The 15,370-nt window shown below is 41.7% G+C and overlaps 1 protein-coding gene across 9 annotated transcripts in view; it reads left to right on the forward strand.

The window, feature by feature from the left end:
- LOC120904958 (AF4/FMR2 family member lilli) overlaps window positions 1-15,370 on the forward strand; it is a 62,427-nt gene that overhangs the window by 2,595 nt on the left and 44,462 nt on the right. The gene's annotated exons all lie outside the window — the stretch shown is intronic.

A 15,370-nucleotide genomic window follows, 5' to 3' on the forward strand; every position in this document is an offset into this window, starting at 1 on the left:
CACGGCAACAGTAGCCAACAGCACCAAGCAGCACCAAGCAGCAGCAGCAGCTGTGCGTCGCGAGCCAGCGCTCGCGAATGAGAGCAGTCAACTCTCAAAAAAGAAAAGAAAAGGAAAAAAGAAGGTAATCGCCGATGAACAGTGAGCCCTCACCGTGTGGATGAGATGCGATGATGAAGCTCGATCGAACGAACCACACTGCCGACTCGAATCGATGCTGTATTTCATCACAAGCATTAGATTGTTCAAGCATCAAACTGCATGTATTTGTGCTTGCGTGTGATAGTGTGTGTGTGTGTTTGCTCGTCTGCCGGAATCCTTTTTCGATTTTACACATTGCGAGCTCTCTTTTACGTACACAATTACGTGCGTCTCTTTGGTGGCGGAAAAGGTTAATTTTGCAAAAGTAGAGAAAAATGAAACAAAAAAAAAAAACACGTAACCAACTCAACAACAGTCGGCTGTCCCTCGGTGCACTGCGATCACTTTTCAAGCATGTCCCACAATGCCAAACGGAAGCGAAATGACATCGGCAAGGAAATCCGTTCGGTAACCAACGCACACGGCCCAGGCGCACAAGGAGGAAGGAAAGAATTATTATGAAGGTCTACAACACGGTGAACTGTTTTGTTTAGTGCATACACACAAAGGTCTGTGTTGGTGTGCTGCGTATACAATCATTTGCAAGACCAGTCCCCGAAATCAAGAAAGACGCCTTTTTGGTAATGACTGTGAAGTCGGTTCAGATAATGTGACTGGGAAAAGGGATTTCTTTGCAGTTTTTCAAGGATCAATCTCAATATTTGCTACGGCTGATTGTTTTTTAATTACATGTTTAAGAGCTTCTTGGAGTATTGTACTGTAGTGCCTTGAGTAATATTTAATTTATCACAGTTACTTGAAAAGATGAGCGTTTGTTGGGAAACCCTAATCTTGATGTTCACATAGATTCTTGCTGGAACTTCACAGTTCTAAATGGAATAAGCGACAAACCTAATTAATTTACTTACACTTTACCCTCAATATTATTAGAGGCCGTTTCAACATCGTTTACCTCAGTAACTATGTATAAAATTATGAATTTTTTGCTATGGTATATAATACTTGTTGAAGAAAAAATACTTCGAATAACTCAATCAACAGTATGCCGACTGGGCGATAAGATTTGAATTTTTACTTGGCTAAATTTTATCATTATTCCTTGTTGCTCTACCTTTTATTGAATCGACTTTTTTCTGAGGCATTTTTAGTTAGAAATGCATGTCCTGTGCCTGGGACGTATTAGGATAGAGTTGCGCACAAGAAGCACCTTGCGGGGGGGCCCATGCATAGCAGCGATAAATGAATGTAATATGCACTGGCAAGAAATGGGCATCACATGCACTCGAACGCTGACTGGGTTTGTCCTTTTACCTTCTTTGCTTTCTTCAATCGATTGTGAAATCAATTGGTACTACTACATCAAGCGTATCAAGCAACGTTTGACTTCGCCGTGCGTGCGTGTTTATTTTACCGCGACTGGTGTAAATCACTCGCGTATGACCCGTGAGCGCTGCTATGGTACACACTTCCCTGCGTGCGTGTGTGTATGTTCGTTCTGTCTGTACTGATTACATTATGTGTCTGTGTGTTATTGTTTTCAAGAAATGAAATTTTTGCAGACGAAATGTTACGAGGTCATTAGGGTTTTGTGGAAACGATGCCATGTTACTGTTACAGTATAATTGCACTACATTTTAATGTAAAAATTAATTGTGCGGATGTGGTTGACTGGCATGAAGCAAGAATTGAGCATTTATTTAGTTCGTTTTAGTGGTCTACGCGCGAGGCTGCAGTGAGTGAGTTGTCTACCAGTGTGATGATGATGGGAGGATGGGGTGATGGATGGTAAGGTTAAGGAAGTCGCGAAAAGCTGCTCCGCTCGGAACGTGAGAAGTGAATGTGAAGATAGGCAACACGGCACGACCAGTAAAGGGGAGGGAAAGAGTGAATACTTTAAAATAAACTACGATGGCAGTCAGTGGGAATCGCGGACCAAGCTCAGGAGCAAATATTATTTTTTATTCAAAAGGACCGGCCACAACCGCCGGCCGTACGTACTGCTTGGAGGAAATGTTATAAATTGAGCAAGATTTCACTTTCCTGTTTGAAAGTTTCGAGCGATCTAAGCAATCATCGCGTCGCAGAAAACGGGCATAGAAATCGCGCGCGTACGGCTGTAGTGGTGATGGCTGAAGAGGATGTTGTTTTTCCCTACCCCTCATAGTGTGTGTGTATGTGTGTTGGTGGTGGTGGTGGTGGTGGTGTTGTTGTCGTGTTGTTGGGGAGGTTGTTTTTCTTCAATTCAATCCGCCGTGCAATTCGGTGTGTCTCGTACGACCCTCAAATGTAATGCGCAATCAAGTCGTAATCCGCGTGTCATGCATTTGCGCGCACACACACACATTTACCCACAAACACATACTCGAACACGCAGCACAATTATCTGGTACCATTTTACATGCGTGGTGTGGTGTGAGTGTAAGTGGTGTATGTGCGTGTGTTTGTGAGAGAACTCGATCGTGGTTTCTAATGGTGATAACCCGTGCAATCGTAATCAGCTAGCGAACGTGATTAACCACAACTTAAAACTACGTACGTGAATATGTGCACTTGTGTTGACGAAGGCGAACTCTAAGGAATGATAAAAAAACGTACGGTGTGTTTGTGTGTGATGCGTATGCTGCAGTGTGTAGCCAAAAGCCTAACACGGTGACGCAAATACTCCATGGCCTATGGTTGCAAAAACAGAAAGAAAAAAACAAAAACGAAACCAGCGCAAAACACTCACACACCGATGCGAGCGAAACAGTTTGAAGGTTGTGTGGTGGTGTGGTGCTGCTGCTACCGTTACCACCCTTAAACGTTATGCGCTATTGATTGATGAATGTACGCACACATAGTGAAGAACAGAAGCCCTCGGCGCAACACACAAAAAAGAACAGCTGCTGCCTTTGGCTTCTGGGTGCCGCCGGAACGAACGTTTTCTCGATAAGATTGTGTGTGAGCTGCTGCACCGAGCCCAATCTAAATAGTTCGACAAGGTGAGTTAAGTTTTGTTGTTGTTTTTGTTGTTACAATAAGGGCCGATGGGTGGGTGAGTGTTGGCTGTTGGTACAATGAATGGTCATGCTCTTGAAAGTTAGCGACAAACAGTCCACTCTATCCTAATCATCGACGTACACATAACAATTGTATTCACATACACACACGACTGCGACGGTGTGGGTGCGTACGTGATTCAAGTCGTAAATTGTTAGGTGCGTGGTTTTTTCCTCTTTCTGCTAAATTAATACCATGGTAGGCTTAGAGCTGTAAGTTTGCAACGCATGTTTTCAGAATTAATGCTTATTGTTGAATAACATGAAATAATATATTTTTTAAACATGCATAGAAACAATAATCAAATATTACTCGAACAAACAATAATATTTCTAGCTTAAATTTAGAGTATGTAAAAAATGTGATTTAACGTAAATAGCAGCACATTGGTAGAAAAGTAAATGTCTTTCGCCATACATAAAATGTTGAAAAAGCACATGGACACAATCGTGATTATCATATTATTCTGTGGCTAATGAAATCAATTTTACACAAAATGACTTTATTGACATTAATTTAAAATCTAGACTAATTACTAATAATACTTACAATGGCGTCAAATAGCTAGAGCTTGGTCATAAAATTGTATTCATCAATCGCCTTGAGAATAACAGCTCTAAGTCTATTTTTCACAGCGTTTCCATTTTAAAAAATATGTTAATATTTTTTGTACATAATTACATCACCAAAGTTAACAATATGTAGTATAATGCAAAATTTATATTGATTCTTTTCGGACTACGTTGCTAGCATACCTTCTTGTCATAAACATTCATTATTTGTAATATCTAATACATCCAAAAAACCCAACTGATGCGCGCCTGTTAATCAATCAATTGCAACCGATTGCTTTTAAAGTGCTCGAACTGCATCCAAATACCCCTCGAGTCATCGTCAAACCGGTGCTAATGTCCCCATCCTGTTGCAGGATGTGGAGTAATAACAGCACAGTGATAAGTGGCATTTTCGACAGAAGAATTGCCCTGCGCTCTGTGTTTGAGAGGCGTCCCAACGCCAATTCACAAGAGATTGGGGCAACTTTGGGGCGTTCGAATCTGTGACGTGCCATAGAAATGTAATTCGATGGGAAAATACTTACCAGGTTAGGTAGGTTAGGATTCGTTACCATCTTCTGTCCTGTGTGCCGTTCGCCATTGCCATTGCATTTCTGGCTTTGAAATCCTTGAACAAAACGCCGATTTAAAAAAAAAAAACATCAATCGAAAACGCATCCTTTTCATCAATCAACATCAATCGAAAACACACCGAAAAGTTTCCATTTTTTGTTGTTGTTGCGTTACATGCACGCGCGCACGCCTCTTGCGCGTGTGTGTGTGGCTCGCTGCGCTGTTGTGTATCTCTATCTCTCGCTGTCTCTATTCGCGTTTGCTGCGGCCGTGTTTGTGTGGTGGAATGCTCTTGCGTACGTATGAATGAAGCGTGTGCCACTTTGCAGGTGGCTCGACGGTGCTTTTTGCAGTGTCCGTTGTTAAGCCAAGTTTGTCGATTCTGAAGGCGCTGCGTGTGCGCGCGTGTGTGTGTTGGTGAGATACGGGGTGTCTACTACCTTGGTGGGTGGTTGGGAGGTATGTGTGTATGTTTTTTTTGTGTTCGAAAAGAAGGTTTGTTAAATGCTCATTGCCACCGTCAGCAGGCAGCGGTGGCGGGAGGGATGGTAGGTAGCAGCAGCACCTTCAGTTTTCTTCGCTCCTTTTTTGCTGCCGCTTTTGTTGTTGTTGTTATTGTTGTTGTTGTTGGAAGCTTGCACGATGGCCCTGAGACAGATGACTGCGGGTTTGGAGAATTGGAATTAAAGATCGTGCTGGGGGAGAAACCTGGTCGCGTCTGTGATTAATTGCTACAATGAGTGAGCGAGCGAGCGAGCGAGCGAGCGGGCGGGTTGAGACTCGAACTTGGTGGCGCACTGGAACCGCCGGTGTGATGGTGGCCCTCACAACACACTGCTGTGTGTTGGCTGTGTTTCACCACGTTGTGTTGTATTGGATTGCAATTAGTTTTTTTTTGTGCATACATTAAACGATTCTACAAACAGGAGCAACGTTTTTTTGCCTTGCATTCTTTGTGGATGCTTGTTTGGGTGAATTAGTATGTAATTTAATTAGAGTAAATGGTGGGCAATCCTTGACTATGGGGTCTTCCCCATTGGACGCAAATAGAATCGCGATGCAGCAGAGCAATGCTTTAGGTTTGGTGGTCGAGGGTGAAATTAATCATCCATTTGCTGTGGTGCATACAGACGCTCTTTGGCTCGAGTAAAGATTCAAGCTACTAGTGCTATCTAGTACATTTGAATATTATATTCACCCGCTCCCGCTCCCAATACCGGATACCGGATGAGTCACAACAAAGGCGAAGGTGGGGGAAAAACCTCTAATGAATCATTGGCCGATGCACGTATATGCGGTTGTTTGTTGTCCCACATTGCCATCTACACTTTGCAAAATCCTTTTTGGCGCCGGACATTGGATTGGCTTGTGCGCCATAAGGTGTGTGTTTTCTCTATTAAGGTCAACTTGTGCTTGAATCGGCCCGGGGCTTGCATTTGGATTTTCCTTCCATGTCGTCAAACAACTGATTAGCATTTTATTTTGCCATTATCGGAATGGTGCACGTTGTACCTAAGCTCACGTAATGTGTCGTTCGTTCGATTTAAAGAGTTTTAATTTAGCCTAGAACTTGTTGAAATGTGAAAGGTTTTCCTATGAGGCGAGAAATCTTAACAGCGGTTTAAATTAACAAGATTTCAGAATTTTGGTAGTTTTTTTTATTACATGTTTGTAGTTGGTAGTTGGTAGTATTATATTTTTTTTCAATTACAAAACCATAAATAAGCCACAATCTTTATCTTAGATGGTTTTCAATTAACTTTCAAAAGAAGCAATCCAATCTATTAATATTTCGGAACATTTTGATACAAATGGTTTTACAATAAAGATTCATTAAAGACCAAAAGATTTGATTATCGTCATGAAATCATAAATGGAAGATCAAATACCATTTTCCATACTTTTAAGGGCGCTTTACTATGCTTCTATAAATAGCCTTTGCATTGTGGTAGCCGAGGGTGGTACTCCTTATGCTCCTACGTAAAAGACGTGCTTTGTTTTGTCCACCGGTAAACAGATATGCACAAAAATAGCTAAAAGTCGAAACCAAGCCAGCCAACCACCCACCACACAACTTTCCGTGAATGCTGTCTACTCTCTCTCTTTCTCTCTCCATACTTCTCTCTCTTTTGCGCGCGCTCTATCTCGTACTCTTTCTGTTTTCTTGTTGGAGACCATTTTAGTGTATGAAAAATTGTCTGTATGATCCTACATAATTTCCAAAATAAGTAGGGTTGGTTATGAATTTTTCTTTCTTTACCTCTTTTATAACCTCTTCTTTACTTTTTATAATTGATTTCGCCCTGTCAGAGTTAGCACAGTTGTTTCAGTTGATGTTATGCAAAATGGTTTACTAAATTTTCTTTAAAAAACTAAATTACTTCGATGCTCCATGTCAATTCCACAAAAAAGGCATTAGTTTGATGCAAACACTGTGGGAAACGATGTAGAATGCTCAAAAGTAGTAACGCCGTATGTCCGTTACTCATAATTGTATTCTGCTTTTGCACAATGTCGTATTTACACCGTCCACAGAAAATAAGCGATTGATAATCAAAATAAACAGTAAAAACATGGTCTAATATGGACACACAAATCACTAAACCTTGGTTAGTTAAATATTACTGACGGGATTAGCGGAAGAGTGAGAACACAGTTTGGGCACGTTTATTTTTGTGCCATCGCGAACCATGTGCGTGTGCTCTACAGTGTTGTGTGTGTGTGTGTCGAGAAGCCGGATGGGACGGCTTGTTTGTGATACGGCAAGAGACAAAAACACAACACAGAACGGGAAAGAATGTGACGGGAAAAGCGGTTCGGAATTCAGTTGACGCGTGCGTTATGCTCACCGCTTGGGAAAATATGTCTGTATGGTTGCGCCGTCACTTTCCTTTCTGCTCATTGTGTGTGTGTGTGTGTAGGGGGGTTTGCTGCTGCTGGATGGCGGTGGCTCTGTTTCTACTATGCTGCCCTGTTCTTGCATCCACGCTCTTGCATCACCAACCACCTTGGGGCGACTATTTGATGGTGTACCCTTACTTTCTTTGTTATGATTCTGTTTGGAAGGGTAGAGTACTCTGTTGGTACTACGACGTCCTCATGCTCACGCGCTCACTCTCACTTTCTCACGCTTTACCTTTAGTGAAGGTGCTGTCTCGCTTTGTTGGGTTGGTTTGTTTTTGCTCTTTCACCTTTTCAATGTTCCACGTTTTATACGCGAGTAAGTTTTAGTATCGAAATTGTGTGTGTGTGTGTTTTTTTTTAATATCACGTTGACCTTTTACAAATAGCTTTATATTCGATGCTATCTTCATTAAACAAATTTGTATATCAGTTTTGGACACTTCAAACATAAAGTGATTATCCCTCAGTTGAAAATGAATAGATAAATCTTAAAGGGTAAAACTTAAATTTTTCTGCCAACTAGTATTCCCGAACAGCGCTTCGATTAAGTGAAAGGGCATTAACCGTGCATAAAATAATCCATGGGGAATGGCGTTTGCCCACCAGCGCGCTGCTTACAGTGGATTGTTAACTAATCATTTAGATACACACTGCGCAAGACTAAATGCGGGCATGGCACAACACTGCACACAGCTTCTTCTCGATACATTTGTCGACATTTGCGAATCGTCTGTACACTGCTCTAGCCTGCAATCTGCCCGCCGTTGAAGTCGGTCGCGATGTTGTTGTCGCAATGTTTTATTTTCAGCATTAACAGAGATTATTTACCGAATGTGTGGAGGACGCTCGACGGTTGCGCTGGAGGATGCTTTTGCCATGCATTTCATTTTGCCATAAAAGGTTTGAGATTGCTTTTTTTATCCTGTTGGACATGCCACTAAAAAACCCCGTATGCATATCATCGTGTAATAATATCACAAGACGAGTGCTTGTGTGTTTTCTGTTTTATTATAATTATTATTTTTTTTTACAATTTGGTAAGAGCATACGAAAGAGCTTTTGATGAAAATGAAATGCCACATTAATGTATGAATGGAGGCTTTGGTCTATCGTCATACTAACGTTTGATGGTCGATGAATGTAAATATGTAGTTTGGTAATAAATCAATGGTTCAATCAGGCCTTTCTTTAGATAAAAATAAATAATAATTGTACGTTGACGTGCTGCAACTATTAAGAGCATTTTATTTATTGACAAAAGGTGTGCGTTTAAACAAACAGTTTAACCTTTGACGATATGTTCGTTAACAGGGTTTTCAAGTATTCATGTACCACTGAAAATGTAGGAAGGTAAAATTTATATGTTTGAAATCTCTTGCTCTATTCCTTCCTTCTCTGTGTCTCTAATTTTTGATTTTTGTATCATGCTTTTTTATCACGATGCTTTCTTACTTTCCAGTTCCTGTTTTGAGTTTTTTTGAGTTTTCCAGTAACGTGGCATATTAACATGCCAGTGGCAAAGAAACAGCAGGAATTAAATAGTGTTAAGGGAAAAGATGCACACGATGCAACCTGCATTTGTAAAATGTGCTAGTTTGCGAGGGAAGAGGAAAGATGAAATTCTGACGGTAGAATAAAAAATCAAATAAACAGAATCAAAAAACAGCACCAGCAACTGCTGCATGTTCGTTCTCTTTGCATTTTGAATTGTAAAGGACCAGCCGTTTCACTTTTTTCAATATTTTGCATCCCGTACTGCTCTGCGTCCCGTGTGCAAATGGAGTTTTGTGGTCTGCGAATAGTTGTGGAAATGGAAAAAGGATGGAGTGAAAAATCGTAAAATGATTGTAAGTGCTGTCATGCATGCATGGCGCGGGCGCGCACCCTAACCCTGTTTGGAGGGCGGGGGGGGGGAGTTAGGAAACTGCGGCAGCTATCATTGCATTGTTTGGGAAATGTGAAATGTTTCCTCAACTTCCAAAAAATAAAAGGCATAAAGAACAAAATAACTACAAGAACAATGTACTAAAATTACAAATATCGATTTGATACCACCGTGCGTTTTCCCGCATTGTTTGTGGTTGACGCCTCCACCACCGCTGAAAGACTGAACGACTGTGTATGTGTATGTGTGAGGGAGCATAGCGAATGAATTTACCTACCGAAAACGGTTCTGTCGGTGTTGTTTGAGCAGCAATTTATGCTGCACCCGCTCCCCGCGTTCAGCAGCGGTGGGCGAGTACATTACCGGGGGTGTGTGGCGGGGATTTTCGGCGGGGAGACTGTGGTCGACCGATAACGAAACTATTGGAATTCGCTTCGATCGCCAGTCGGTGGCGTGGCTGTGGCGTGACGCTGGTCAATCAAGAATGGCAACAATCAAATGAAAAAGAACGAGTGCCCTCTGCCGTAGCTTGACGCTGGTTTGGCGCCCGCGTTTGAATTTTTATGTGGCCGATGGGAGGATGGTTTATGTTTATGCCCGGCGGCTACGAAGTCAACTGACGAATAGTGTTCGTGACTGGCCGGGTTGATAGATCAATCAAACGGTCGTTAAGCTGTGTACAGCGCTGTTTGTAGGTTAGGTGAAGGAAGATGAGGTTCGATTCTATGTTGACCTAGATACGATCATAATTATCGAAAAAGTATGCATTAAGCAACAGCAACTAAAACAAAATTAGTGCATTATTAGAACAGGAACAACAAAGATTGCATAAAATTGTGTAAAACTGTTCATGTTTTATTGTTCTGCTGTTCTGGCACTACTCCGAAAGCTATTCACACTTTTTGTTGTTTTATTTTGTATTCATATGCTCATCGATTGTGTAATTAAATTATCTTCACTAGCCCGTTTCTGCTAGACTTTGTAGCACAGTGTAGTAATATGCTGTCCGTAATTAATGAACCAATACTTGTTTACACCCTACTGTCTCATAATTCAAGCTCAAATGGTTATTACCATCGAGAAAAGCATATAAAATTGAACACTCTTCCCACTGCGGTTGTATCGTGACCGTGAAATTGATAGGATTACGGAGTAACGCCTGCAACAACATCAACAACAACAACACTTGATATTCTAGACGACAAAAACATTAAGTGTCGGATATGCTGACATTTTACATTCAGTTCGACTGTTTGAAAATCGATGAACCATTTCCCTGGTCTAAACGCACCACAAACACACATACACATATCCACTTGAGCAAGCAATTCGGTACGCCTGTCTTCCGGTGGTGGTGCTGCTGCTGCCGCCCAAGATGCTATCGTTTGTGCGAGAAAAGCGAGAAAAGAAACACATGTGGATAAACAGATCTCAAACACACAGGCACAATAATTGGTGATAGTAGTGCGCGTCAAATGGTTGTGACAGCTGTTTGTGCTCCGAATGCTGCGTGCGTGTGACATTTATTTTCTTTTTCTCTTTTCTTGGCTCGCACAGTGCGCGGGTGCACCGTTTTTTCAAGCTCCATCTCGCCTATAATTCCAGCAGTTTACGACCGTTTCAATGCGGTCTTCAAAAATCATGCGTGCGTGTGTGTGTGCGATGGGATGGAGAGAGAGACCCCGGTGTGACTTGCAACATTGTTGCCTACCAGCTAAACACTGCTGCAGCCGAGGGCATACTATTCGATATGTATGCCGACCTTTCGACGGGTTGATGGGAATTTGTGAGTGCATAATGAGAAACACACACACCCTTTCCATTCCTATTCCTCCCGCGCCGAGAGTGGCTGAATGTACTCTCGACGACGTGCCTCCGTGCCGCCAACACCACGCGTGCACATCCGATCCGATGCTCGGTGTCGGATTGCACCAAGAGTATAAGTAGGGTCGTTAATCGGCCATAAAAAAGCCCCGTGCCGCCGCCGTCACCCTTGTTTGTTGTGAGACACGATGCGGTGGTACGCCCTCACATGCGCGCAGCGTAAGAAGACGAGGGCGAAAATAGCATCGGACCGGGGAGATAGGAAGCAACAGTTGGTTTCTTTACCACAAACTGCAAACTGCACATTCTTTAGCACTCTCGAACCATTGGTTCTTGTGCTTTCGGGTGCAGGCGGAGTGCGTAAGTGGAAGAAGCGTGTGTTGGGCTGAGAGCAGAAGTCGCTGTGTCCGTTTGGTTCTAACTGTTTCGATCGGATGTTTACGATCGCATTATCGGTTTATGACATTATTATGCATTGGAATGACAGATTTAATTTTGATGGTCATGGCTACGCTTTCCTTTATGCTTGTGGGTGATGGTGCGGATGCAGTGCCAACATCCAAATATTTCATTCTGCACTGATAGAAACTTATCACTGTTTTCTTGCATTTTCTTGTATAAAAAGTGTTATTTTTTTAACATAATACATTTAACTGTGGTTGGAATTTATTTTCTTGTCTCATAATAGACAAATATCTATCTAGTTCTAGACGAAGTAAGCTCACCAAGGAAGAAGAATCTTGTTCTTGATTGTCGTACGTAATTAATGATCAATTCATTCATGTCTAAAACAAGCACAGTTTGGTCGTTTCCGAGCCATTATTACAACATTGTGTAGGCTACATTAATTAGTGGATGACCTTAGTAAAAAATGTGTAAAAAAATGAAGAACATTTAAATTGTTTGAGTGAAATAGTGAATGAAATTCGAATAAAAAAATTAATCGACCAAATCTTATTCCGAGGATCAATAGCGAATGAAAGAATCTTCTCATTCGTACATGATTAATGACTAGAGCAATATGGAATCATTAGGAGTTGTGGGAAAACATCGTTGTGGACAAGTCACATCTTTGGCCATAACAAATACTTGTTCTTGGATGAAAACGATATCATCGAAAGTAAAGAAAAAATACATTTCAAGTGTTTTTAAATTTTGCTGCAAGAAATAAAGAAATCCAAATAATAGAACACACCTCAACCTACAAAGAATCGATTTGCCTGCGGGTGCGATAAACGTTAAAAGTAAATAAATGTAGAGCTTTCTCGATTTTCGCGACAGAACTGTCCCGCTAAATAGGCCGGCCGGCCGGCTACGCGAATCTCTCAATTTCTTGGTCTTTTACAGCGGGTTTTTTGTTGTGTTTGTTTTACTTCGATTTAGGGTCAGCTGTGGTGCGGAATGCTAACGGCTCTTCACAGACGGACCTATTTTTAGTGGCCATGTATGTTACTCTGCGCACATTCGTGTGTGAGTGTGCATCTCCGGCAGTTTGTCCCAGCAGGTGGTTAAGGTTTTGCTGTTGTAACATGACGTTGTTGTAGGCGGTCATGTTGATGAACGAAAAAAATCAAACGCAATAGCGCCAATGAGCCCTAGGGTGGTGGTGGATGTGTTTTTCCCACATGGCATAGTTGTCAAAATATTAGAGAACATTTCGGTATCGGAATGAAAGCGGAAGGAATGTATTTCAATATCACTCGGTTTTAGATAGGTGTATTGATTGTTCGGCCCACATAACGATATCAGGCATAACGAGTGCAATGATTAATTAGGCAATAGCTGTGATAATTGCTCCCATTTGTTGCCGTTTATCTGATAATATATCGTGTAATTGATTGCTATGGATACGTAGTTATACGTTATATCCGTTCTGTACTTTATCTCTCATCACTTGGATCAATTTTGCTCGCTTTCACACTTTCTCCCACCAGATAGGTGTCCACTGGCGATCGACTGTCCCCACCCCTAACCGCCGGTCGCTCGCGTTTGCTTGGCTGGTAGTACTGTTTGCATCTCCCATACCAAAACACATACAGCCGCGCGCGCTCTTTGAGAATGAAAGACCGTAAAGTTACATTCCTTTCACTCTCAACCATGGCGGCCTTGGTTCGTTGGGTGGGGAGTGGAGGGGGGAGGGGTGTACGCGGGGAATCGCCGCCCGTTACACGCTTTAAAAAAGAGGTCGCGGCAGAGGAAATCGTACCGTCGCGCGAGCGTGCCGACAGATTTTAAGTGCACTTCCTCCCTTTCTTGGCTTTGCATGCAAAAATGTATCCTTACTCTCTTCCTCTTGCCTTCATGCGTTTGGGCTTCCGATTGCCCAGCAGAAGGGGGGGGGCTTACCTTTGACAGTACGCGTGGGTGTTGGATAGAAGGGGGAGGGTTTCCGTTTCTTTTCGGTTCGGTGTATCTGCTGCTGCTGCTGTGTGATCCGACGGGAGAGTTTTATTTTGTGTGCGGTGCCACGATTTGTGTGTGACTAATACTATTTCGTCTTGGCGAGCGGGTGTTGCTTTCGAAAATATTTTCTATTTTCGGACCAACGTCTAGGACATACAAGCGTGCAGTGGATGATACGCTCACAATCACTGCGAGAGATGAGTAAGGTAGGAGCCGAATGTCATCGGTGTTTAACAAGCACAATTACAGTATAATTCGCACCAGTTGCAAACATGGAGTTAAGGTGCGTGTATGTGCCGGCTAGCTGAGGTCAACCTAAGTACGGATAACAGGATAAAGGGGGAGGATTATGCTGGTTTTATGATGGTTCGTTCCGATCAGCTTGGCGGAACGGACGTCGACTAGCGTTGTTTATGTTTTTACGAGTCGGAATGAAAGTGAACTCTAATCCACTTAGGTGTGTAGCAATTTGAACGGATTGAAACATACGAAGGGAATAAAAAGCGTTGCGTTGCGTTGTATCATATTACGTCTAGCCATTTAAAGGATTCGCTTCTTCGGTTATTATTACATTTTAATTGAATTTAATCTCATTTGTGGCAAATGGATAAACTTTTCAAACTTTTCAATTTCTATTCAATTATGACAGATCACAATCAAATATATTTTTAGTTCAGATCACAAGCATTCTTATTTTGACGATGTAATGTCCGTTCGTCTCTAAAGCCAAACATCGTACGGGATTTGTCCAGCTTTATTGTCATTTTATTGACATTTACCTTCACTCGATTACCCTAGAACATGTTAGGGTAGATAGCAAGGCAATTAAATTATCTTTCTTCCCTCATGATGATTGAGGAACATTTTCACGACCCACCAAAGGACCAATCCACGGACAATCTGATGGGATCAAGTATGCAATCGTGTCGTGGCAAAACGTCGTTCATCAGACGTTGCGTCTAGTGTTGCTATTCTTTTTTCGGTTTATCTCGGCGGCAAAGGGTCGTAATCGGTAGCTTTTTGATGTAGTAAATCGCTTCTAATCGGTATAGTCCATTTCAAGTGAACATCCAAGTTAGATGTTGGTGGTTAGCGATGGATCCGTTATTTCGCTATGGTTATGTCCATTTTTGTGCGCTTATCGTGATCATGTACTGGACATAGTCGTCTACCTTGGTATTACGAGGTGGTGCTTACCGTATATGTTGGCTGCCGGTGTATATATGTTTCGCTTGGCAGCTAACTTGGTTGGTTATTGTTTTGGCTACGTTGGCGATCGAATGCAGTGTATGTATCGCTGAACATTTCCTTCCTTCCTCTTGTTCACTGGTTTTAATTCACTTTGTCAAACATCTAAATTGCCTAGTACTATACTCATTACCTTTCCATTCTATGTGCTGTGGGCTTAAAAACAAACCGCATTGAGGTGAGTTAAGCACAGTTTTTTGGAATGGTAGTCATACTTGGGACACTGGACTAAATTAAGCAAAGCTACAGCAATCTACTTTCTTTCATAAGTATGTGTTATGCTGACGTTTGATCATTATCGTCGTTCTCATGTCGATTGCTTAGTTGGGAAAAATAAAATGTCGTCTTCTTTTATTGGTTATGATGATTCCGTTTGTTCTAATTGCTAGTTTGTCTTTATGACTGTTTTCATTGCAGATCATGTTTCAAGTGGCATAGATCATAAGTACTACCTTCTTATGACAATTTAAAAAAGGATGTATTTAATTCTTAATTCATTTCTCAATTTACTTTTGTTAATTATTTTTGATGATTCAATCTATGCGAGAATTAGCTCATTCAGCTCATTCAGCTAGGGTTGGTTGAGTTTAGCAAGAGAAAAAAAAAACACGCACGCAAAAACAAACTCCAAACTATATTGCCACTTTTGAATCTGTCTAGAAATATATGTCATGGCAGAAACAAAGGATCAACTTGTTGCACGAACTCGAACTCTCATAATGTCGCATAATCGCTTGTCTTTCCCCCAGTCATCAACAAAGTGCAATCACTCTTGACGTTTCTAGTTTCATTTTGAATACATTCTCATAGCTGAAGTTTTTTGTCGCCCTTCGATTGA

This window comes from Anopheles arabiensis, chromosome 3 (assembly GCF_016920715.1).
Source record: "Anopheles arabiensis isolate DONGOLA chromosome 3, AaraD3, whole genome shotgun sequence".
NCBI classification, from domain to species: Eukaryota; Metazoa; Arthropoda; class Insecta; order Diptera; family Culicidae; genus Anopheles; species Anopheles arabiensis.